We start from the raw sequence: 25,424 nt of genomic DNA, 5'->3' as shown, positions 1-25,424 counted from the left end.
TTTTTTCCAAGCTCTAAACCTCCCTGGCAGGTCCTGAGGTTTTGCTACCGCCTTGGCACTGCACCTCCTTCTCCTGGAGCCCACGCTGCAGCCGCATCCACGTTGCCCACTCCCCTTCTGCCTGGTCTAACATCTGAGCCAGACACTCTGGGCACCCAAGCAGTGAACTTGGCAGCTCTGCAGCCCAGATCCTGAGCCGCAGCATGTAATTTTCCAGCAGCAGCGTCTGGGTGTTTGGTTGCCCTTTTATCCGGCTTATGCTGGCTGTCGTGGTGGTTGTAGAAAGTCTCTGAGGCTGGCAAAGGAGCAGTCTGGTGGTCTGTCTAGAGGATGTGAATGTATTTTTGTTATTCATTCACATTTAATTGTCATAAATTTAACCCCCACTATGTGTCAGAATAAAGGCCCTGAGAAAGTTCTCCTCTGAGATCTTTGTACGATATGGGACCCTTACCATCTTGTTTCTTCTCACGGTCCTTCTGCACGTTCTCTGTGTTTACCCTTGATAGCCTTCCTCTTGCAGTTATGTTTCAGTAACGAAATAATTTTGTGGTTAGCATACATGTTCATAAGATGTTTCTCTGCATAAGAGGCCTCCCGCTTCTTTCAGTTTCAGGGTCTAATTTTAGATCCAGATCATCACAATCCAATTCATATCTCATATTCCATATTCGTAGTTTGATTCAAGGAACGGGAGTATTATAGTCAACTTAGTAAGGTTTTTGTCTCTTAATCAGAATATTAAAATTGCATGCATTTCTGTTTTTAATATAGCTCTCAGGAAATCAGAAATACCTATTTACTTTATAGCCTCTCCAAAACAAGACCATATGAGCAGGTTGGAAAAGTTTTCTTTTAATACTTACTCTTCTCTGTCTTAAATCAATTTCCCCTCCATGCTGTCCTCCAATAGCCCCCAGAAATAAAACTTTATGTCTCCAGTGTCCTCATGTTGACAGAGTTTAATATTCCTTCTGCCTTTTGCACAATTCTCTTTGTGTTATTAGTGAGTATAATAAATAGGTACAAACGATGCTCCTGGCGAAGTCTTACAACGGAAAACGATAACATCTTTAAGCGGTACTTAAATTTGGATGGAGTGAAGCAGCAGATTATTCTGCAAATAGATGTTTTGGTTTGTTTTTTTTTTTTTTCCCGCTCCTCTTTGTTGATAGCTTTCCGATGTGAGTACAGAAAAAATAAAAAATAAAAAAAAGAATAATATAAATAGGCTGGATGTCCTTGCTACGCAAAATACAACTCCCTATATGGTAAGATATGTGACACCTATCTCACAGACAGGAGCTTACAATCCTGTTCATTAATTTTATCACTAACATAAACTTTTAATATGCATATGATCAGTATATGGGACTACCAGGGCAGCTTAAAATGACTGTAACCTGTAATTACTGCTCCTGTACTTGATTATAATAATCTGATTGCAATTATTCAGTGATTTTAATACAAGCCCCAAGCTACATAACAATAATTCAAGTGCAGTGATTGGGAACATGTTTCTGTTTGGCTGTGAAATGATGTTTTAATCCGCACTGATTCAGGGATCTGGCTATAGTTCTATTCATGTAATTAAGGCACATTTATACAGTCAAGTAGAATAACTTTAGTTTGAAGTGAATTTAATTAATGCAAAGACACTATATAAGTCAAAATGGATCATAAGCATGAATTCCTTAGATAGGAATAATAAAGCAAAGATAGCAGTATTTGGCTGGTTTGGCCATTACAATGAGCTGGTTAATTTTTAGATAAAAATGAACAAGCGCATGGGAAGACGGGAGGAACCTGCTTACAGCAGTGCTACGAGATGTAATTTAGCTGAGGTCCAGAATTATTACCGAAAGTTTTATCATTTCCATGCTCTTGACTTGGCCCTAATTTTAAGACCACGATCAGAAGCAGGACTTTAAAATACCCCTGAGATGCCTTATTCTGCTGAAAATTTTGAGTAAGCCTAAATTTTAAATGAGAGTAAGCTCTGGAGGCTTTCTATCCATTGTCTCCTAGACCTTCATTTAAAAAAACAGACTTGGTAAAAAAGAGTTTCACACAACAAAATCAAGGCCTCTAAAAACTGTGTTTTGAGGACTGACATCAAGTCTATTCTCAAGCAACAAACATGATTGCAAGTGGAAGATTGCACTACTTTTTAAAATCCCCTTTCTGAAGACAACAAATAAGACGCTACAAAACCACAAATGCCCCATGAGCAGATGCATCAAATGAATTTTACTTTAACATGTAATATAAAAATGTCAATATTTTATTTATCAAAAGCATATGTACTTAATAAGACAGCTCTTCTTAAATATAACTGTTTTTTTTAATTATTTTAGACCAAAGAAGCAAATAACATACTTACAATACTTTTCATACTAGTTCTTTCATTTCTTACCTGAATTGAAAAGTTTGCTGCCCCGCAAGACAAAAAGAAAAAATGAGCTCATTCATGAGTATTTATGGTTGTATGGGCATCACACTCACTTTTTACACCGCGGCTTCCTAGGTTTTCTCCGTTTGTGACAGTTCTTGGGAATGCAAACTTTTTTTTTTTTTTTTTTTAAAAAAAACACCCCACCACACAAAAAAGCAAAGAAACCCAAACCTGAAAACAGTTTAAAAAAATTGCACCAGCATCAAATCATGGAGGTCTTATATCAAGCTTTTCGGTAAAGACACTTTTTCCCCCCAATACTACTATTATGATCCCACAAAAACATATCTTTTCTCTCATTGATACCGATCCTAAATATGTAATTTACTGATTACCTGTGAATTAGGTGTTGCTAATAACTCAACAATTGCTTTGATCCTGATCTGGCTTAAACTGTGTGGACTGAGCTTTTTCAGCCTATGACGTTTTACAATAACAGAGAAAAAAATAGTAGGAAATTCAGATAGCAATTTCTGAGGTTGACCAAGTTCTTACACCAGGTTTTAGGTACTTCCAAACCCACAATACGATTCTAAGCCTGGTTTGATACCTGATTTCCTGCTTCAGGAAAAAACTCTGCTGAGGTGAAATATCTGGTTCTCAAATGGACTTTGCATGGAAGAAAATTAAAGGTATTTTTAATTTTTGGTAAAAAATAAATTTGTCATGTTATGAATACTACAGAAGGCAGGAAAAGTTTCTTGTTACATACCAAATAAATCAATTTTAGCCTTCTGGTTTGTTGATACTGTCAGACAAAAATTCTGGAGAGGCATCGTCACTAGTGAACAGATGCTGAAAAGCGATAGACTCTACACCTAGGTGTAAAGCCTACTCTCACCACTGCACTATAACTATGGGTTGCTGTTACCTCCTATATCTACTGGTGCCTCTTACTCAGAGGCAGACAAATCATCACCAACAAAACAAGTTGCACCTACTTACACTAACAACAAACATTATGTCGTGGTGATTAAAAAAACCCTCTTTACATCTCGACACACAGAATATACCAAAAGTTAAAGAATGAGTGACAGTGGCTACATCTGCTTTGCCAGTTACTTGTATTAAAAATGTTGGTCAAATCTGAATATTTGTTTTAATATTTTCAAATAGTCCACAAATAAAATGGGCTTCAATACTGAACTTTGAATAGCTTGTGAGAGGTAAATCTAATATAATTTGTTTTGTGCTTTTTTTGTGGCAGAAGTTAGAGAATTTTATTTTATTTTATTTTATTTTATTTTATTTTATTTTATTTTATTTTATTTTATTTTATTTTATTTTATTTTATTTTATTTTATTTATTTTTATATTTTTAATTATTTTTTATTATTCTATTATTTTATTTTTAAATTTTTAAATTATTTTTTATTCTATTATTTATTTTATTTTATTTTATTTTATTTTATTTTATTTTATTATTTTATTTTTTAATTTTTATTTTTATTTTCTATTAGTGCTGCTGTGTTCTCTCTCCTCTCTGTGTGTTTGCTGTGGTTTTGTTTTGTTTTTGTTTTTTTTTTTTTTTTTCCTTCTGATAACATTGATTCTATGGGAGTAGACTTGAAAAGTCAGCACAGGGAAATAGCATGGCTGCATCACTGAAGGTTGACTTTGTCACCGCTTGAGGCTTTTCCACAAGCCATCTCTGTCAGAGCAGGCTTGCATCCCGATAACTGATGAAGTAAGAAATCTTTTCCATCCCTCGTCATGGGGTTACAACAATGTGGCTAAAGTTTCTCTACAGAGTGAGCCCTGATATTTTGACATCTGCTTATATGAACTGCGGTTTTATTTTCATTCATACGGAACACCACCAGACTTAAAAAAATATTGTCCCTGCCTCTAAGCATTCAAAACCATCACTTAATTGGTGTCAAGGCAAGTAATTTCATCAATACACGCTCATTCATTTGTAAAATTATTCTCCTTAAACATTTGGTAACTAAAACTCAAGCATTTAATAATTTACATGACAGTAATGAAACAAATGTGAACCAGAGCCCATGAATGAACCACAGATTGAAAACGGTCCCGTTTGTGGAAATTATGGAGATCTCATCAAGAATCCCCTATTTCTCCCGTGCGTAACCAGCGCCAGCGGTGGCAATGGTAGATCCAGGTTTGAAAATGGAGTTAAGAATCTGCTCACCACTTGTGTGGATGTTCTCAAGGGCATTACTAATACTGCCCATCTTCCAAAGTACATTTCGTGACACCGTATGATCTATTTTTGACACTGAATCTTCACTTGTCACCTTTCCTGATGTGTCAAGTACGAGATTACCAGTAAGGAAGATATTTTAGCAATATTTTCAACACATAAGTTACCGCATTTCTAATATGAATTGCCATTTTGATTGTATAAGACATGCAGACACTAGAAAAATAAAAAATAAAGCAAACCTGTAAAAGACACACTTTTCTAACAGGAAAGTAGAGGAATTAAAAAAAATTAAAAATTCCTTTCTCCTGTCGTAGTTCATGCTGATATCTTCTCTTGCAAGCTCAGTAAGTATCTAGTTCAGTTTAGATTACTGACAGGGCAAAGGTTTGAACTCAACTTCAAAATATTTGTCAACCCTGACTGTCTACTCAGTAATGATCACAGACGTGTGAACCGATAACAGGGTGTTATCCAAGAATAGGTCCTGTACTAAGAATCACTAATTAAGGACTTGAAAAGTATTATGCCTTTTTTTTTTTTTTTATTCCATTTATTAACTAAGGTTGTGTGATGTGGGAAACAACTTTTTTTCAAATCTTTTTAGAACTAATGAGCACATTTCAAGAGATTACTACCTTGTCCTCAACGTAACCAACTTCTCAACCACTGCTCCAAGGGAATCACATGAGTACTTGACCTCTGTAAGATTTTAAGAAGAAAAACAAACTTCATAAAACTTAATCACATTAGTTAAAGCTGTAAGGATGTTTTAATGCCCCTCCTAAGCCACCCAGTTCCATTACCTGAAACCCATCAACATAATCCTTCCTTAGGAAAAAAGGAATGAATCAAATTGAAAAGATTTGTAATTGAATTATCCCCAGTCTCGGGGCAATTAGAACCATTTTTTATTGGAACACCTAGATATAACCTTGACTGCTTCTAATTAGTCCATCAACTCAGATAATAAGAAAATGCAGGAACAATTTTACAGTGTTGTAAAAATTGAAATGAGTTCAATATTGTTGCATGTGTGTTGTAGGAAGGCACAGTGAGAGAATACGAATCAATGGAGTGTAAAACTGATACAAAACAAGTCCTTTAAGGACTGCTAGGGAGCTTTTGTTCCTATAAGTAAAGTTACACATTCACTGTTTTAATTATGCACTTCTTTTTGCAGCTTACCATGTTTTATTTTCAGATCATGTCTCTTAAGTCAGTAAACAGTTATAAAAATTATGATTGGAAAAGCTTAAAAATAATTTTGCAAAAGTTCTGGGTTATAAGCCTACTAAAAATAATATTTTTCTGTGGATTTTTTTTGTTTTTTTTTTTACTGTCAGTTTTTATGGAACTTTCAATTTCACGTGAGGGTCAAAGGCAAATGCAGCAGGTAGTACACAGCTCACTGCAGCAGCACGCAAATGCAATAAAGTGTAATCCTGCGTTTTCTGTTCCGCCTTCTTATGTTTAGAAACTCAGAATTTATCTTGCAGTTTTATTCTATTGCTTTCATATCAAAAAACCACGTTGGCTTCAGAAGATGAGGTGCTATGGAATTAGATTTTCATGGGGTTGTTTCTGGATCTCTTGTTATTTGAGTGTGGGTGGTTATTTTCATGCTTTCTTGTGATTATAGTTCTAGAGTATGGGAAACTCTTCAAAAATCAGATCTTCCACGTCTTTGCATTTGCTCTGCTGTTAATTTAATGTAAAAAAAGGCTCTTGGACAGGAAAAAAAAAAAAAAAAAGCTAGCTGTCACAGAGGAGTGGAATAGTATAATGTGTTGTCCCTAATGACAACGTGCATTTAAATGTGTTGAAACTTATCTACTCCTTCAAATGAGGATTCTTAACCCTGAGCATAAATGAAATTTTTATGGTGAAATTCAAACTTAAGCTTAACATTTTCACACAACCTCTTTAAAATTTATTTTAAGCTACTTAAAGTACGCACTTTCACAGAGGGAAACAACTCTGGAAGTTGTACTCCTACCTACCTTTTCCGTGGAGACCCATCTTGTCTGCTTTGTAACCATAATGTGCTACGGCCACAGTGGAACCCAGAACAGAAAAATGAGCTGTGAGTTCTCAGTTCCACAGGGAATAAACACTGCAGCTTTACTTTCCGATGCAGCAAATCTCACCCTTTTCTTACAGATCTTGCTGTGCGGGGCGTTTGGCCAGCTATTTGGGTTATATCATTGTTCAAACTATCAGCCTTTTTATTTTCACAGCGACATTTTTTAGGTCAAACCTTTCAAATGCATCAAAATGACTTATAGACCTAAATCACACTATTGATCGGAACGAGCTTTCAAAGTTAGAAGTGGCTTACACAATGTTACCTGCGCTCTCCTAGGTAACAGAAAGAAAGTCGAGTATGTGATGTTTGAGAAATGGGGAGTGTGTCGTATGGAGGCATGATGAGCTTCTTCATCGGCGGAAAATAGCTGTATTACAGAAATTTGTCAGAACTAAATTAGCAATGCCACCTCAGCGCTGCTTCTGAAACCAGGTGTCTAATACATGACATTTAGTATTTTGTGTCATGTGGAATAACCTTGAAAACCCTTAAAGGACCATATAACTGAAATAATTCAAATTATGATATCTTTTGAAAAGTCCCGTGGTTATTGACTCAAATATAATGATTCAAGAAGCTTGACTTTTTTTTTTTTTTTTAATTTTATTTTTATTTTTTGTAATTTCCACTACACTGACTATTGGATATCCGTATTTCACAGGGACAAGATGGTAGGAATATATTGAGACTATATGATCTATTGCTCTTTCCTTTGACCTTGGTGCCGTGGAACAATATATGAAAACTACCTTGTCCATATAGCATTTTTTAAACTTTGCCACAGGACAGGCTAATTTGTGTCAAAGTACATTTCAAACTTATTTATTTCCTTTATTTTGAAAATAATTGGTTGTTACAATGTAGTAACAAGTACCTAATGGAGAAAAATGATAGCTTGAAAAAGTAATTTGAGGGTCAGGTTTATTTAGAAGTGATTTTTTTTCTACTTAGATCTAAACATATATGCATAGATCTACTGTGGATATAAGATCTACATTTCTTATATTAAAAATACGTCCACTTTAATGAATAAAACACCAAGGAATTATTAAGATATATGTTCCACATTTTGAGTAAATGAAGACTTTGCACTCAAGTCACATAGAAATTGGTATAGGTTTTCCTTTTTGTTCCTCATAAAAACAGTCATTTAGACAGCCAATGTGGTATTTATAAAACTACCTCAAAACCATTTCAGTATAAGTAAGTTAGGGACCTGAAATCTTTTCCAGTCAGAGCCAAAATTACATTATATTAGAGTGGATTCTACATTGGAAGTGTGTAAAATTTTGTGACTTTTCGGATTTTTACATAACGTTTGGAGACAGATTATAAATTAAATTTTAAACAATTCTACCTGAAAAAAGGACAAGCAGGCAAAGGCATAATTTAAAAATAGGGGGGGGGGGGGGGAAACAATTTTATGATCTCCTTTATGACTGTCTTTACTTCTGAACACAAAACACACTATCGTCTGTACAAGTAGCACTACGCATCTGTATTAACCGCTATATCAGAAACCCAGTGGAAGTCGTTAAAGTCAGTATCTGTGGCAGCTGTATGCACAGCAATGAGGTATAGCTTGGAAAAAAAGAAGTAACAGCAGTCTGATGGAAAATACTGTGGGAATTTTGGCAGATGGAATGAAATGATCCAAACCTGAAAAATACTAAGCCATGATCCCCCAGTACCAATGTATTTTTATTTTACACCCGTGTCTCATCAGCTGCTTCTCGGACATCAGCTGCTCTCAGCTCACACGCTACCCTTTGATGAGTAGCTCACTGAATCCGAAGAGCAGTAGGTCCTTTTAAGACCATTAATAATAAAACTTGTCTGTTATTAAAATCTTAATGTGGTAGGAGTCATTCTATACAGTTGCAAGACAACAAGAGAGAAGCCATCAGCGTGGAGAAATTACACTCTCTAACTGGAGAAGAATTAATATGCTGTTTTTATGTTCCTCTGCTGACAGACTACAGCGAGGTGAAAATCCTTCACTGCTCTAACACCTTACAGTTGGGTTAGCTGTGGCATGGCATTAAGGAACAAACAAGACTTGAGTTTCTGGGAAACTAGATTGAACATTTGGGTCAGTCACCCCCATGTACCTTGCACACTCTTCAACTTTGCTTTTTCCATGAAGGGTTAGATGTTAATGACACTGAGCTTCATAACAGTGCAATTAAGTAATAATGATGGAGTAATATAGCAAGATAGATGAGTACAAAAATATATTAACATCTATCAAAAGAAAAAAGAGGGAGGCATGGATTTATGTGGATTCTTGAACCACTGGAAGACTAGAGATATGAGTTTAAAATGTGCCACGGCAGAGGCAAGGAAAATGTAAACTCTGAACTTTAACATACTCCTCCTGTAATTTATTTACTAAAGCTAATAGGAAGCGTTGCACCCGTCTGAGTGAGGGAGGTGCTTTGCGTACGTACATACATCATGCAAAATAAAGGAAATTAGTTAAAACCACGTTAAAGTTTATAAACTTAAAAACCTGAAAGTAAAGAACACACCGCAAATTATTAAACCAAGGGAACTGTGATTCTGGTTTGATGCAAGTTATCCAAGACTGTCTACAGGTTTTACTTCCCCACGGAAATTCCACCCACTGTTGCAGTATCGGGATGTTTTACCAACACCAGTGTTCCTTTTCTGACGGTATTTCTGTGTAGTCACAGAGGCAGCCAGGTTTGTACCACCACAGGTCTCCCCGAACCCCAAGTGCCATATTTTATCCTACAGATGTATTTTCAGCATCTACCCCTTTTACAGCATTTTATATACGTATTCAAAACACAACTGCTACCTGTGTGTGTTCAGAGAGGGAGAAGCTCAGCCGCTTTGGAGGGTTTGCAGTTGACGGCCACCTTGGAAGCAGTGGTTTAGTGACTTGCTCAGCATCACAGAAAAAGTATTTTCTAGCGGCAGATTCAACTCTGGAGCATGACAAATTCTCTTTCCTCGTCCGTATTCCAAAGAGTACACATAATACCAGAGACCCTAGGACTTGTGCATATATGTGCAGAGGGAGGCTTTCTGTAACCAGATAACATCTCCTCTTTCTCCTCCTCTGTCTGGGACACCAAGACAACCTCATTCTCGGAAGGAATAAATGCAAAGCAATCTTATTTTTCCTTATTAGACTCCACTGCCGCAGATACAATTTTCGAAGGATTTGGCTGCCCTTCCTACCAGCAGTTTCCCGAGCATGTGCATCCTCATCTTTTTTGATGCAAAATGTCTCGAGCTGCTGCTGGAGGATTTCTGTAATGGAAACATGAGACTGTCTCTGATTTCAGGATAGCTCTTAAATACGCTTCGATTTGTTTACTCAAGTAATGAAGGACATAACTTCCTAATGCAATATTTATCTACTGACAAACCACCACATTTTTTTGCCGTTGATCTTGGAAACTGCTAAAGAATCTAACCGAAATGTTAAAAGTATTTATCATGAGACCTGAGCCACACAGTTTTCCCCTCTGTGCTCGTTCAGGTCGGACAAGCTGATATGAAGCTGAAAATCAGGCCTTAGAATGATAAATATTACTTTGGCTTGTGAACAATTCTGGAAGTCACAAAGTGGCTCTTTTTCCAAAGCATTCATTTTTTGTCATTTGACCTAAAGCCTATTAAGGGTTCCATAATGAATACAGACCTATTTCCTGCCCCAGTTCTTTATGGATCTCATGCCAGTAACCCAGCACTTTCTCCTCTCTGGGAGCAATGGCAGGGGAGGGCATCTGCTCTGCCATTCCTTTGCAGAAGCACAGGACATCTGGGAGCAGAACAGGTTTCCTCCCTGCTACTTTGCTTGAATAGGTTGCAGAGACAAATAAACATAGTTTTAATGCCGTCCTATTTTCCTGAGCTCTCACCAAACATCTGCTGCAAGGTCAACAACTGCTTGGCTTTTAAAAGCTGGACTGAAAGTACAGCGATGGTCACAAAAAAAATATGCCAAGATGTTTTGCCCATACCTCAAAATCCCTAACTGGACATTAAAATGTAGTAAGTGAATTCATTAGAAGTCAAGTGCACTGGTCATTACTCTGGAAGAAAAGGAATCATTTTATCTTGCAGTTGTAGGTCACACAGATAAATTTTTGCTTTTTAATGTAGTGCTTAAAATCTCCCGTCTTTGATGAGATGTTATAAATGTCAGTTTTCTCCATTTTCCTCTCTGTATTATGGTACTTCTGTATTTGTTTAAAGGAAAAAAAAAAATGGAAGAAAAGAAAGAAAAAAACCAAGAGCACTTCAGAAAGCAAACTCTTTTTTCAGGAGTTAGACAAGGAAGAGATGCACATAAATCTGTATAACCAGGAGAGATAAGAAGATCATAAAAAAGTCAATACACATCATAACCCTGAACACCTAACATGGAGATATGGGACAGTTACAGATTATTACAGCATAAATGGCATTAAAGTCTGTGACAAATCTATGCTAAATCTCAAATTATACTTCACACAGTAACCTTTCTCCTTCTAAAAAGAATAAAAACAAACTGCGAACAAACTGTGAAGGCTTAACTTTAGTCCTGATTTTCTTTCATTAAAATACAGAATAGTTCAAAGTCAAACACTGTGTGATGTGATTTACTTTGCTTTTATGAAAGGCATTATAGAAATTTCCTATAGAAATGTCACTTTATTGTATCTTACTGTATTTAAGAATTAACTACTGTAGTACAGCCACAAGAGATGAATATATGTACTGATGTGATCAACCCCATCAATTACTACTCGCCAGCAGTTAATGCAAAGCACTCTTGAGAAAAGACTCGAAGACAAAGGAATAAACACATTATTTAAAAAGGGGTTGCACTTAATACTAGATTTTTTTTTTTTTTTCCATTCTCAGAGAACCTTATACTACAGTATTTTCTTTTTAATAATAACAGCCTTTCATTTAAATGATGCAATCAGTATGCCACAAGCGGTTTCTTTCTTTGGTAGGAGGAGTTAGCAGCTCCAACATTCAATTGACCTGTTTCCAAATAATCTACAGGAAAAAATGAAGATTAAGTCCTCTAACAAGAGCAGTTTTCACAGTCTAGCATACAAAGAGAAGGATTCGGTAAAAAGATGAGAGGGCAAGCCGCATTGTGCTGGCTCACTTAAATCTTATTTCCAATTCACTAAATGTGTTATTTGACTTGGCAAGTGAGCTGGTATGTGTATTAGATCAGCAGGGAGCCTAATCAAGGAGATGCCAAGTTTGCTGCAGCCCCTCTGTGCAGCATTAGCCTCAACTAGTGACCTTAAGCAAAGTGGGTGGTTGAACCCAAAAGAGAATAGCATTAACTTTTGCTTGAAGTTCAGCCTGATTTGAAGTCTCCCTTTGTGCGTTATTCCAAAAAAAAAAAAAAAAAAAAAAAAAAAAAAAAAAAAAAAGCAAAAAGCATTCAACAGAACTGAATCTAGTCTGCTCAGCACCATCTTCACATGCAAGGCTTTATAGAAGCCTGCCTCCATTAATGCTGACACATGCAAAAGAAATGAAAAGCATTAACTCAGCTAAGGCACTTGATTTTGCAGCTGCAGAACAATTCACTTTGTAACCCAGTAACTTGAAGTTGCGGGGTTTTTTTCATCCAGATAAACTGCTAATTTGTTAATTGCCACAAGAAGTATTTTCAAATATTAAAATTTTCTCAAATAACAACATAAAGCATACAAAATGGTTTATACCCTCATTTTGCTAGCCATTTGGTGTACACATTTTTTTTTTTTTTTTTTTAACATTTTCTGCTTTTACAGATCCGGAGAGAATAGTGTAAGCCTTCCCCTTCAAGTTTATCTGAACTTTATTATATTTAGTGCCTACAACTTTTTAAAAAAACTTATTCCAAATAAGGATGTATTTTTGTCTCAGAAATATTTAACAGAAAATCATATTTTTAAACATCATAAGAGGTAATTTTTTTATAGATTTAGGATTTGGATGCTTTGGTTTTCCTGTAATTTCTCACTCTAATTTTATTTTGTTGCTGTACTTGTAAGCTGTTGCTCATTACCTCTGTTTCCAGTAACATCAAAGTTTATGTAAACACCCTTTAAGATAATGTTTCTATCATTCTTTTCCCAGGTGTAGCCTTTCTCCGCAATGCTCTTTTAGGTTGAAGACGTGGCTCAGAGAAATTATTATCAAAGTACGTGCTATAAATAATGTTAGTAGACTCCTCTTATAAATTTTCAATGTTTTCATTATTTTCCCATTCTTATTTTTACTGTTTCCAGGCTTTTAAGCTAAGTAGCACAATCAGTTTAATATCTGATTCTCCATCAGGGGAGTTTTTCTATCTCTACCAAAAATCAGTTATTCAATTATCCTCTATTCCCCAGTATTTTTATATAGAGACACACACACACACACACATATATATATATATATATAAAAAGTATAAATTCTTTCTCTCTTTATTCTAGAAAAAAGATTTCTTTAGCTTCCCAATTCAAATGACGCAAGAGATCTGCAGGAAAAAAAAAAAAAAAAAAAAAAAAAAAGGAGTTTTCTTCAAAGTCTTAAATAGCTTCCTACTACTTGTGTACAGCTCTGTCCCCGTTGTGTAAGGGAGCTGCAGTTCACGTTTCACTTCAGCTGTGCCCTGTGCATGTCCTGCTCCTTGCTCTCTCCCAGTCAGGGATATGATGTGAAGGACAGTAACATCACATTCAGATTGTTATTCCTCTATTGAATTGCACCAGTTTCTAGTGACCGAGATTACTCCATAGCCAAAACAAACAAAACTAGATTTGTTGTGTAGAAAACACCCCTGGGGAAGTATATACATAAGGTCTCCTACTCAACAACAAATAGCAGGTTAAGTAGGCTTTTAATCTAGACAGATATAAAATGTCATCAGTTTTCCTAATAGAGTATAATGGCTTCTCTCATTGTGTAATGAACAGCCAGAAAAAAAAAAAGAAAAAAAAAAAAAAAGTCATTATTTCCCGTACATGCAGTAGTAGCTTATCAGAAACAATTACTAATAAATAAAAACAAACTATGCGTCAAACAAATGACTTCTCTTCAAGGATCTCAGAGAACTTCCCAAACTTCCACTTACCTCAGATACTCCGTAAAAGCGAGAAGCTGTAATTTCTCGATAAAATGAGTGACAGGAAAACTAAATGGCTTTTGGCTAAAGAATTTATGTGGGTAGACCGTGTGAGCCTCCCTTTGTTTGGTTTATTCGCCACGATAGATATGAATATTGACAGTCCTGTGATGACTTAGCAGGAATGTAGCAGTTATGCCATACTTGGAAGATAATGATATAAAAGATGTTTTATAGGCAAAAAATAATGATGACAGGACCAGGATCCAGGAGTGTACTGAAGGCTCTTGCTGGTCATGCTTTCTTCAGCCTCGTATCACTCATCTTTGCCCAAACCCCACAATGCGTTAAACCCACTTTTAGGGTTGTGTACCATATCACGGGAAGGTAAATGGGAAAAAGATAGAAAATGATCTGTGCGTAACACATGCATGTAAATCTCTAATTTATGATTAATTTCTACAGCTGACTCACAAATCCCCAGGAAGTCAAGCCTGTAACAAAAGTGATAACCCAGTCTGACCCACAGCAGCACTACTGGGCGCCACCGACATATCAGAGAGTGTGATATAAAGGAGAGCCATATAAAGAGGGTAAAATGAGGGGTTAAAAGTCACACCAAACATACTGGAAAGGCCTGCAGGCTCCTCAACCTTTATTCTTTAATTGGGAGGAGAAGAGTTTTTACTAAAGACTAAGTCTACAATGTAGGCCGGCAGCCCAACTGGGCAATACCCTTGATTTGCGCAGTTCGCAGCAGTTCTCTTCTAAAGTCTTCATACAGACCTTTTTTTCAAACGTAGGAAACATTTTTAAAAGTGAAAAGGTATTTTACTAATTTTTTTTAATGAAACCTTTACTGCCAGAAATACTTGAAGTTGGTAATCATTTGCAGACTCCTTTCCCCTTCCTCACTGCAGGACTGAGGGCAGTAGCACAGCTGGCTGTCAGCTCAGCCCTTATTACCAACACCAATTATTGGTTAAAAAAGCCTACTATTAGTATCTGGCTACATTTCTTCACACAAGACGTTAGGAAAAAGAAAGTCAAACCCTAACCTTGTGATAGTAAATGTGCCTGTTTTTATATTTTATCGCAAACCTTCAAATAAGAGGAAGTCATGAACCATTTTATCTTTGGTTCTCATTTAGAGGCAGAGGGTTTTTCTTTTTTTTTTTAAAAAAAAAAGTATTGTAAAAAGTCCCTCCCATCATGTGATCTTCCTGGCAGGTATCACACTTTGGAGAAGAAATCCATGACAAAGACATCAGCAAGAAAACTGAGTGCAGCAACTGAAAAAAACATCTGTAATACTGGATTTCTTCACAAGGAATAAGTTTAATAAAATCAATGCCTTTTAAATGAAGTCAAAATTTATTTTCCACCCAGAAAACACTTGAGTTAAAACTGAATATAAACATTAAAATACATAATCAGTGCTGGCCAAAGATATGTCCTGAAACATAGCAGGAACTGCCATTTGAGAGAAACAATAAGCAGATTTATTTAATCAATCCAATACTGCATTTAGATGGGAAAAGAGCTTGGATAATTTTTATGCTAGTAACTGCATTTTTTATTAGATGGTAGATGTTCTTAAGAAGAGGGTATTTACTGATAATTACCAGTGGAGATCCTTAATATGAAGTCTATTTAGAACAGGTAGTATGGGCCGTGTGTTAAGCACCACGGCAGGGTACCTTGTCGCGTGGTTACAAACTTTATAGGTGCCGAGGCAGACAATAAGCTATCAGGCTTTAGGTTATGCTCCAGTCATGGGAAAGGTCAGGAGACATTGTTTTGTTTCTCATGTGCAGTTACTCAAGCGAATGCAGCAGGAAGAGGGGAAAGCGGTATGCACGTCTCTAGGTCTTGAGGCTTCACTTGCGATTTGCAGTAAGAAAAAGAGGCAGATTTCACCAAGAAGAACCAATATCAACTCTGCCTGAAATAATGATCTTTTTTAGCAGGAACATCCTTCTTCCAAAACTATGACAAGACACCGTGTGAGGTCGATGGGATTTTTGTTATTTAAAGAAATCACAAAGATGTTTCGGGTAGAGATCTGAATCCGTCAACGTGTCCATGCATGTCAAAATAATATTTTTATCACAATCTGACAAACTTTGGTGCTAAGAGTCACTTAATCTATCCACAGAGAAAAATATGTCTTGGAAAAGTGTGCCACATCCTCTAAATATGTAAGTAAATACAGAGTACTACCAAAGTGAAAATGGAAATGTTATCTATATTCCAAGCAAATTACTCTGACCTGCCATAGGATTAATTTTGCCTGTGTTTAAATTGCTTATTTCAGTTTCATAGCTGCTGAAGAGAGATAGGCGCCTCTAGGTGTGTAGGAGAGTTACATTCTGTAGGGGCTGGTTTCTCTTTGCTTTTGACTAAAGAACTGAGGTCATCAGCTGAGGTCAAACGCCTAACTCTTGGCTCATGTTCCATAAGATGAAGTCCGGCTGTACAGTCCCACAGTTCCTTACAAAGACACATGCCAACACAGACCTTCCATGTCTTGCTCATCTCCAAAGACATAACTTTGTTTTGGATTAATTTTTTTTTTTTTTTTTGAGTTAGAGATTACTTCAGTGTTTACAAACAGCAGCTAGAGCTTTCCTTGTTAAAAATAAAAAGAAGTCCTTTTCATGTATACTGTCACCTTAGCAGCCCCAGATGGACAATTTTCAACAACTTTGTACTCTTTGGCCTTCCGTAGTCTCTGCTACAGATTTCTATCCAGGAAAAAAAAAAAAAAAAAAAAAAAAAAAAAAAAAAAAAAGACAATCTACTGCAAGGATTAAGTACATTTTTTTGTCAAAAATAAGTAGCATGGTGATAAAAATGTAGATATACACTCTGAAGTATTTGTACATGTGGAAATAAATGTTCAGGAGAAGCTGAAAAATTATTTTACTGGAATTCTCCTTATTTTATCCTACCCTTTGGTCCAGAACAGTCGTGAAATTTGGGACTGTTGGGTAATACTTACACAAAAGCTGTAAGGCTTGCATGAACAAGGTTATTTCTTGAAAACACCCAGGGTAATGGCTACAAAAATGTTATTCTTCAAATAATGAATATACTGACCATTTAAATTGACAGTACCTGTCATACTTCATCAAAGACAAGTTAGCATAGTTCAGGTCACTGAAAGGAAACTATTAAAACATAAATATTTTCATTTCTTGTGATCTGGTACTTTTCCTACAGCACTACATATCACTTTCGAATTGACTAATTAAGAATGATGCTTTCCTTCTACTCTGGGTCTAAAATGCAATCATTTTCCTGCCGTGTTTTTCTGTTCATTGCATACACACAGGGAATCAATTGATTTGTAATGAAAACACACATTAATTAATAAAAATTAAACCAATAGCAATCCCCTTTTAAAAATTATTTGCTCGATTTATGTGAAAGAAAACTTGAAACTCTGTAAACATAAACAATCTCTATGTAAATTCCTCCCATGTTTGGCCCTGATTAATCCCGGCCCAGTTCCTGAAATCTGCCATATGCAGATGAACCGCTTTGCCTTAAGCAGTCTTCCATCTGTACTCCTCCCAGGATTAGTTCATAAGATATGCAAGCCTCCACCTTTTCCCTTCCAGTTGCTATTTTTAAATAACCAAATTCTTAGTTCATTTTAAAGTATAACACTCTGAGGATGCATATAGGTTCAACCGACAGACATTAATTTAAATTTATTTGGCCATAAAACCGTGGTTCTGTTTGTATCAGTGTAAATCTACCTCAGCTGCTTTCTTCTCTGTCAAGTGATTTGTATTCTACTTTGAGAAATGAAGTTTGGTTTGTGAACTAGTTAGCAACTTCCCCCATACTCCCTTCTTTTTTAGAAGAAAGAAGTCAGTAAACAGAAAATACGATCTCTTCATATATTCAGATCATAAAGTAATTTCTAATAAGAAGTTCAAAAGAGGTTAGAAAATATGAATCCATTTTTGGAGTTTGGGGCATCAGCTCATTAAGGGTAATATTGCAAGCTTCCAGTTTGAAAAAGGCACTGACTCAAATTTGTAATGATTTCACTTTCAAATTTCTTTTATCTCAGCTGCTGCTACTTCAACAAATACAAGTGCTTCAGATATAATAGGCAGACTAATGAGCATTGCAGCTGATTACTAAAATATTGTAATACTTCCCAAGGCATAATGACATCTTTTTCAAAATTAAGAAAACAGAATACTTTTCTTTACTGCTGTAGTGTATGACCTCAGCCTAAACTACAAATCCAACTTTTCCCAGTACTCTTGAAGCAAGCAGTGTCCCACTAGGATTAATTTTGTTTCAGGAAAGTTTCTAATTTGCTTTGGTCAGCGTGTTCATTATGGTTGTAAGTGAATTTAAAGCCCATCATGTGCTTTCACAAATCTCGAATTCCCTGTGTTATATTTTGATAGTCCTTACACACGGTTATTTTTCATTCACCACATTTGTAGTCTGGGATTCAGAAGACAAAAGTAATTTAAATATTATGTTTCAAAAGGAGAGAGAAAATTGTAAAGAAGCTCTAAAATCTCTTCCCAGGAGACACCACCACCTCTCAGCACAGCATTTGAAGAAGACATCTGTAAAAATATTCCAAGAACACATCTTTCAAAGTTTATTTCTGCAGGATGGGCTGATAACCAGCATGGGACAAGGGAACGATATCGTGAAGGGATCCTCATTTTCCATGGCACAGACTTTTTTGAGGTATGGGTTTTATCTTAAGCAACCTTGAGAGACAACAAGCCTAGGCCAAAGAAGGAACACAGATACTGAAAGACAGCTTTGCCTCCCTTCTCCCCATTCTGCACGTTCTGTGCTATGCATTCAAACCACCCTACAGATTCTTCCTCGAAAACTAAAATGGGAATAGTAATTAGCTTGCCATCTTCAGTGAAATGTAACCAATGGATATTTTCCCAAGATTAGAAATCAGAGTTCAAATTTCCTGACAATTTTTGCTTCCAAGGATTTATTCTAGAAGCGCAAGTTCTGTCAAATGCATTCTAATATCAATCAGGGTTTATTCAGTAAGGAACCTGGTCACATGCTTAAGACAGGATGATGATTTTCAAGAAATTATCTTTTACAGAAATGGAGCTGCAGTGAGTGGACAGTATTGAATATTCAAAAAACCGTAACTACCTGACATATACAAATCTAAATTGTTTCATAATATGTTAAAAAAAAAAAAAAAAACAAAACAAAAAAAAAAACAAAAACAAAAACAAAAACAAAGAAAAAACCCCCAGTAAATGCTCAATATGACCCACAATATGAGACATCTGTGGTCCTCCACAGCAGAGAGCAACTAGCAGCATCTCAAGGGCCTCGTCATGTAATTCAGAGATTTCTTTTTTGGCTCTCTTTCATTCTGGGTTTGAAGACAGATTGCTTTACAAGGTACATCAGCCTGCAGGGAATAGCAATTTCCTTTTTCCTCTGCAACAAAACAAATGTAACTTTTAAAACTGTTTATCTTTGATCAAAAATATATTACTTAGCACACTAAGTAAACAGCTCTATGATTTGTCATTGAAATTATTGCTTCCTGTGGCTATTTTTAGTGTTTTTACATTTGCTGGGCACTTGGTAACAAGAGCTGATATCCTTGCCATTTGTTTTTTATTTTTGTAATGATCTTAGAAAAAAACATTTTGAAATATGAGCTGTTCTTTAAAGTAATGGATAAACTACCACGCTGCCAGGAATTATAGGCAACTTCCTCACTAAATAATCATGGGAACTCAAGCAACAACCACAACCCACACACATAATGCATGAAACCATACGGAACACATATATTACATTTTTGTGGTAACACATTCACCCAGGAAGTCCAAGGCAGTGATCAGAATATTAAAAAAAAAAACAAACCAAACAAACCCCCCCACACCTCTGTCTCACCCCTCCAGCCATAAACCCAAACATTTTCAGAGAAAAGAGTTTTAGAAGCGGGTTTGTAAAATCAAAGTGTGTCTTTTTATTAGACTCTTAAGACCATTTCTCTATGATTTTTCTGATTTACAAAATAGAGTGCAGATGTAGTTTGCGATGCACCGTGTTACCACAACTCATCTGCACATTTTGTTCTCCACATTGTGTCAGGCCATGGTGTAACACTTGTCTCTTCAGAGCTATCACTTTGTCTCGTGGTTCCTTATATTTTCTTGCCATTTTTTTCTCTTTGGCTTTCATTTTCCAAAGATGTCATCATCTGAAGTCTGCTGTGGCATTATGAATCAGCATGCCACTGTTTATTGATCACAAGCTCTAAGCCAGCTATCCCCTTTCCCTTCGATTCTGTGCAAAACAATGTTTTTGATCTACTGCTTGTCCTTTCAGGTCACAAAGAACATTTTTTGCCTTCTTCATTTGGCTCTGAAGCAATTTAAAACTTGTGTCTTTGATTTCTTTACTGTTTAACAAATTCACCTTCTGCTGCAGGGAGGTATAAATTAGGACACCCCAATACACTGCAGTTTATCAAATTCTTAATGTCTTTATCTGTTAGAAATGGCAGAGAATGTGATTGCGATTTCTCTCTATACCCCAGAAAATTTTGGCCTGATACTTGGAGGATATTGACCCAACCTAGAAATTCTTCCCTTTATTCCTTCATTTTAACTCTCCCTTGAAACGCTCCTGACAAGTCCTAATCTTACCCCACATACACCTTTTTTTTTTTTTTTTTTAAATCCTGTTACTCTACTCTATACCCACAGAGATTCCTTGTGACTCATCTTCTGTCTTAATTTAGAGGAAAGATTCCCATTATTTGGAAAGTAGCAACACTATTTCTTAACACCATCTACTCTCTTCCCTCTGACATTATGAATGTGCTACCTACACTGTACTCTAAGGTCTTCATAAAGTGTCACAGCACTAGGTAACACGCAGAAGTTAAAGCACAGTCATTTATAGCTGCAGAGTAACTTCATCTCATCTAAAACTGGATTTCACTCTTGAGACCTTGCCCCTCCACTTCTGTTAAGGACTATAGGAGTTCTGCAGATAAGCTACAGTCTAGACCTGTGTTGTTGCTCTTTATCAAATTCCTGGCTGAATTTATACACAGTTAAAGTGTGCTCTTGATCCAAGATGAAAATTTGCTGCAATTATAAAAAACAGTTTAATTTCTAGAATTCAATATAATTTGGTTTCTTTTTTTTTTTAAAAAAAAAAAAAACAATATTGGGTATCTCTGGAGATCTTTGATCACCTAATTTTTCTCAAAACCCCAACATCCTAAAACATCCCTAAAATGAAGAATATATTTTTATTCTTACAGTAATTATTAGGGGATGCTGGCATTATCTATAAATTCAGCTGCAACATAACCTTGAGAAATGCATATAATCAGGCTCTTCTGGGCGTCTCCCAAACTCATCTGACTTCAGGCATCCATTCACCTGTTCTGGATTAGCTAGTTTTGCATTGGAGATGTAAGGTTCTAAAAATATGAAGGACGTCCTGTTTTTCCCACCTTTTCTTCTCAAAAACAATCCTTAAACGTCTACCCAGGGCAAAAGAACTTCCAATGGCAGATCCCAGTCATGAAAACTTGTGATGATTGAGCATTTAGGTGTTTGGTTTTTTTTTTTGTTTTGTTTTGTTTTGTTTTTGTTTTTGTTTTTGTTTTCCTTTTTTTCTTTTACAGATATATATGGAACAGGAAACTTCTGAAAATCAGAGATTATGAAAGAAGTCATCTCACAATAAGTCTGCTAAGTACTTATTCTTGTAACTGATCCATTAATACAGGCCAGTCTTTTGAATGGCAAAAAATATGGATCAGAAGTACATCTACAAAGCATGGTCTCTATTTCCAAAGGGTAAGTACAACACTGTAAAATTTCTTTTGTTCTTGGCTTTCTCCCATATAAATTTTGTGCAGGCAAATATTGTTAGAATTTGAGGATGAAAAAGTTATGTCAAAGTTTAATGTGATAGTCGTCTAATGAAGACTGACTGCTCTTTGTAATTTAAAACATAAGTAAAAAATACATTAACAATATCAATATCAGCTGCCCATGGACAATGATGATAATAACGATATGACTCAATGGAATATTAAATAAAAGACTCAGACGATAGCTCATGCCCTGTGCTACCTATCTATGTATTGTTTGATCCTACTTCTTCTCTCAAGCGTGTTCAATAAAGTTCAGAAAATTTTACAAGCCAAAACCTGGAGGAGAGAAACCGGTGTCATTTAGGCTTAAAATCAAATGTAGTTTGGACTTAAAATATATAATCCTGGTTACCTTATGCACGGTGTTCATACAGACGCACACACAGAGCCACGCATACACATGCATGCATACGAACAAAACTACATGGAAAATCTTTTGAACTTTGTAGAAGAAGCAGCTGTGCACTTGCAGTTGTCAAAGTCCCCAGCTGTGCCTTCTGTGTAAGATCATGCAATGCTGTCTCCAGATTGTCAGGAGAACGTATTAATTTTGCACCATTTTCTGTTCCCTTTACACTCTTTGTCATGAAAATGAGCATGTATAATGAAGAGAACATGAGAGGCATTAACATTCGGTGATAACTCACTTCACTGTCAAAAATAGTGGTCACACAATGGGAAGTGGCATGTTTATCCAGTCTCAAGGCCAACATAGACATGAAGACTTAAAAACGACATGGCACTGCTATATTGCATTTCTTTTGAAAGGATTGTATCATACGCAGATGCAAAACCAATATTATGATTGACAACAAAACAAAACATATTTTTAGCAAATTGCCAATACTATAAAATGAATTCCAAATTTCCTCTTTTTTATTTCCCCCCCCCCCCCCCCCAAAAAAAAAACCAACAACAAAAAAACCAAACCAGGAGGTATAAAATATTTTTGTCTTGAAATAACCTTGTCCAGGTACCGCTGCCAGAATCGCTGAAGGAACTTTTGTGGCTAGAATACAAGCCTCCTTGAAAACTAATTTCAAATCTGTTCATGACAAACGACTTCCTAGCCCAGTATTTGAAAGGCACCCCTTTTTGTTGTTGTTTCTGAAACCTAGTCTTCTATGTGCCATCCTCTAACCCACAGGATATTTTGCAGCTAGACACTAGGGAATGGAATGAAAAGAAAATGCTGAGCAATGCAAACACTAACATTATTTGGCCATCTGAATTCAGCTAAATAATTTTCAGCTGATTTTGTATGGTTGAACATGTAAATCACCCATACTGACTGCTGCCAGCTGCCGCAGCAGCAGCTGCTCTGCCTGGCCTCCAGACCAGTTCCTTCTCTTCTTCCCAAAGCCCAACAAGTCAGAGGGGTAGAAGTTTCCTCCAACAGTTGGCAACCACCCGCTGACCTCCTGAGGAGCCAAAACCCAGAGTGCCAATGATGTAACTGCATCATGCAGATAGGAAACAGAACATCATTTCTCCCTAATGCTGTACAGAGAAAAAAAAAAAAAAAAAAAAAAAAAGAGAATAAATAAAAACCCAACACACCTTTTTCACCTTTTTCTGCAAGATCTATTCCCAGCATTGCTGTAATAGGCTCCAGACTTCCCTCGTTCTTTTGGATCTAACTGGGGATTTTGTGTAAGAAGAGATGATCTGATAGCTCTCTACTGCTTAATCTGTCCCCAAATCTTCAAGGATAGATTAGTGTCTTGCTCTCCATTCACAAGATGGCCGTGAGGGCAGCTTAACCACCCTGCTTCTGCAGGTTAAGATGACAGGAAAATAAGGCACTTTATTCATCATGCAGCAGTAGGAATCAAAAAATCCTAGAATAGTAAAACAGGGATGCCCTCAAGGCTTGAGCTGGGAGAGAATTCAATCCAAAATAAGCTTGAAGAAATCAAATACGTATTTCTTCACAATCTCTATGCTCCTGGGCAGAGAATCAGTGATTTCCCAGTTATATTAACAGAGTTGCAAATGCCCACATGCCACACGTCTCCCTCTTCTTTGATGATATCACGTCCTACTGGTCCCCACCATCTCTGTGGCTGGAAATGCAAGGTAAAAGGGGAAAAACAATGTTGAGAAGGATTTCCATCAGACCCAAAGCCTGCCTCAGAAGTGCACAACATGTTACATTTTCATACGATGACCAAATGCCAAACCCTTTAGAAAGGACAATGCCAGGAACACAATGTCTGTCTTCTGGTAGACAACCCTGTTAACATCATCGCTCACACAACAAATGGGTTTTCTCAACAGCTTCTGGAAAATCTCTCGTGATCCTCAACTTGATTAGCTTTCCCGAGATGACCACTGTGCTTCCCCCTCAGTCTTCTGGAATGCTATTCTAGGCAGTTTGAAGTTACTCTGAAAAAGAAGAAAACTAGTTTCTTTCTTGGTTTACATTTAGTCTCATCCCAAGCCCTGATCCTTCACAGCAACCCTGTGTGCATACTGCAGTTTGTGCAGCGGTACTTTGGGGTTTTTTTGGCAGACATGCAGTATTTAAGTTCAGACCAAACACAAGAGCATCAGGAAAGGAGATCTTTTCATTCCCACCTCCTGGGTGGAAGTAACACAAATCATTTGTGCCATAGAAACGAAGATATTTGCAACAACCTTCCTGTACCTGGAAGTCTAAAAGAACAAATATTACAGGATGTCAGCTTAGTCCTCTGCAATATTATTTTTTTTATGCAGCTGAACAGAGTGAATCACCAGATGACTCAACCTCCAAAACACCATGATAACAGTAAATAAATAAATAAAGCCCTTTCCTCACACCAAGAAATCGCACGCATACACACATCCTTACTGAAAAACCTGATTGAGAGCAATTTGAAAAGAAATAAACGTAATTTGAATTTTTTAAAAAACTCATCAGCCCTGCTATAGTTCCCATGAATAGACTGATCTGATTTGTTAAATGTCTTTAACCTTCAAAGATGATTAGGGAGTCATTTTTGTTGTTGTTTTTGCTGTTGCACAAATGGATGGATACATTTCCCAGCAAGTTTTGGAGACAGGCTGGTAGTAGGTACAATTAATTCAGCACATATCATTTACTGCATCCTCGCTTCTTTCACAGAAATCCTTGCCAACTGATCCCAGGCAGAAGATTGGCTTTGGTTCTGCAAGCAGCTGCTCATCTTCCCACTTTGCTGGAGGTAAGTTGTCACAGTAAAGCAGCTGCTAAAAGAGTGGGAGGGAGACACCAATGAGCAGAAACAATTGTGTTGATAAAAAAAAAAAAAAAAAGGAGGAAAAAAAATAAAGGAGCAGCAATCTCACTTTCTTCAAACAGATTGGGTTATACTACATCTTATTTGCCTAAAAAGAAACAGTGTGACCACAAGTTAACCTTGAAATATGTGAACTCTTGGAAACTTACACAACTCAGAAAGCCAACAAAAAAATAAATCTACTGATGAGATATTATTCTACTGATAATGAGTTCTGTGATCAAATTTGACATACTCAGACATCTGAGGTTTGTGAAGATTCAGTGCAGATTTAATCTTATCTGATTCTGCTTTAAATGCATTAAGCCTGGTTTGCGAAAGATAATGGTTATTTACGTTAACTTTGGTATAAGTAAGAGTTCTTAGGCTCAAAGTCAAAGAAAACAGAAGTGGGGAGACCTCAGAAAAAAATCTGGAATCCCAGAAG

The sequence above is a fragment of the Athene noctua genome, chromosome Z, assembly GCF_965140245.1.
Source record: "Athene noctua chromosome Z, bAthNoc1.hap1.1, whole genome shotgun sequence".
Lineage (NCBI taxonomy): Eukaryota > Metazoa > Chordata > Aves > Strigiformes > Strigidae > Athene > Athene noctua.
The sequence above is the reverse complement of the archived record's forward strand: the minus strand, read 5'-3'. Positions refer to the sequence as shown.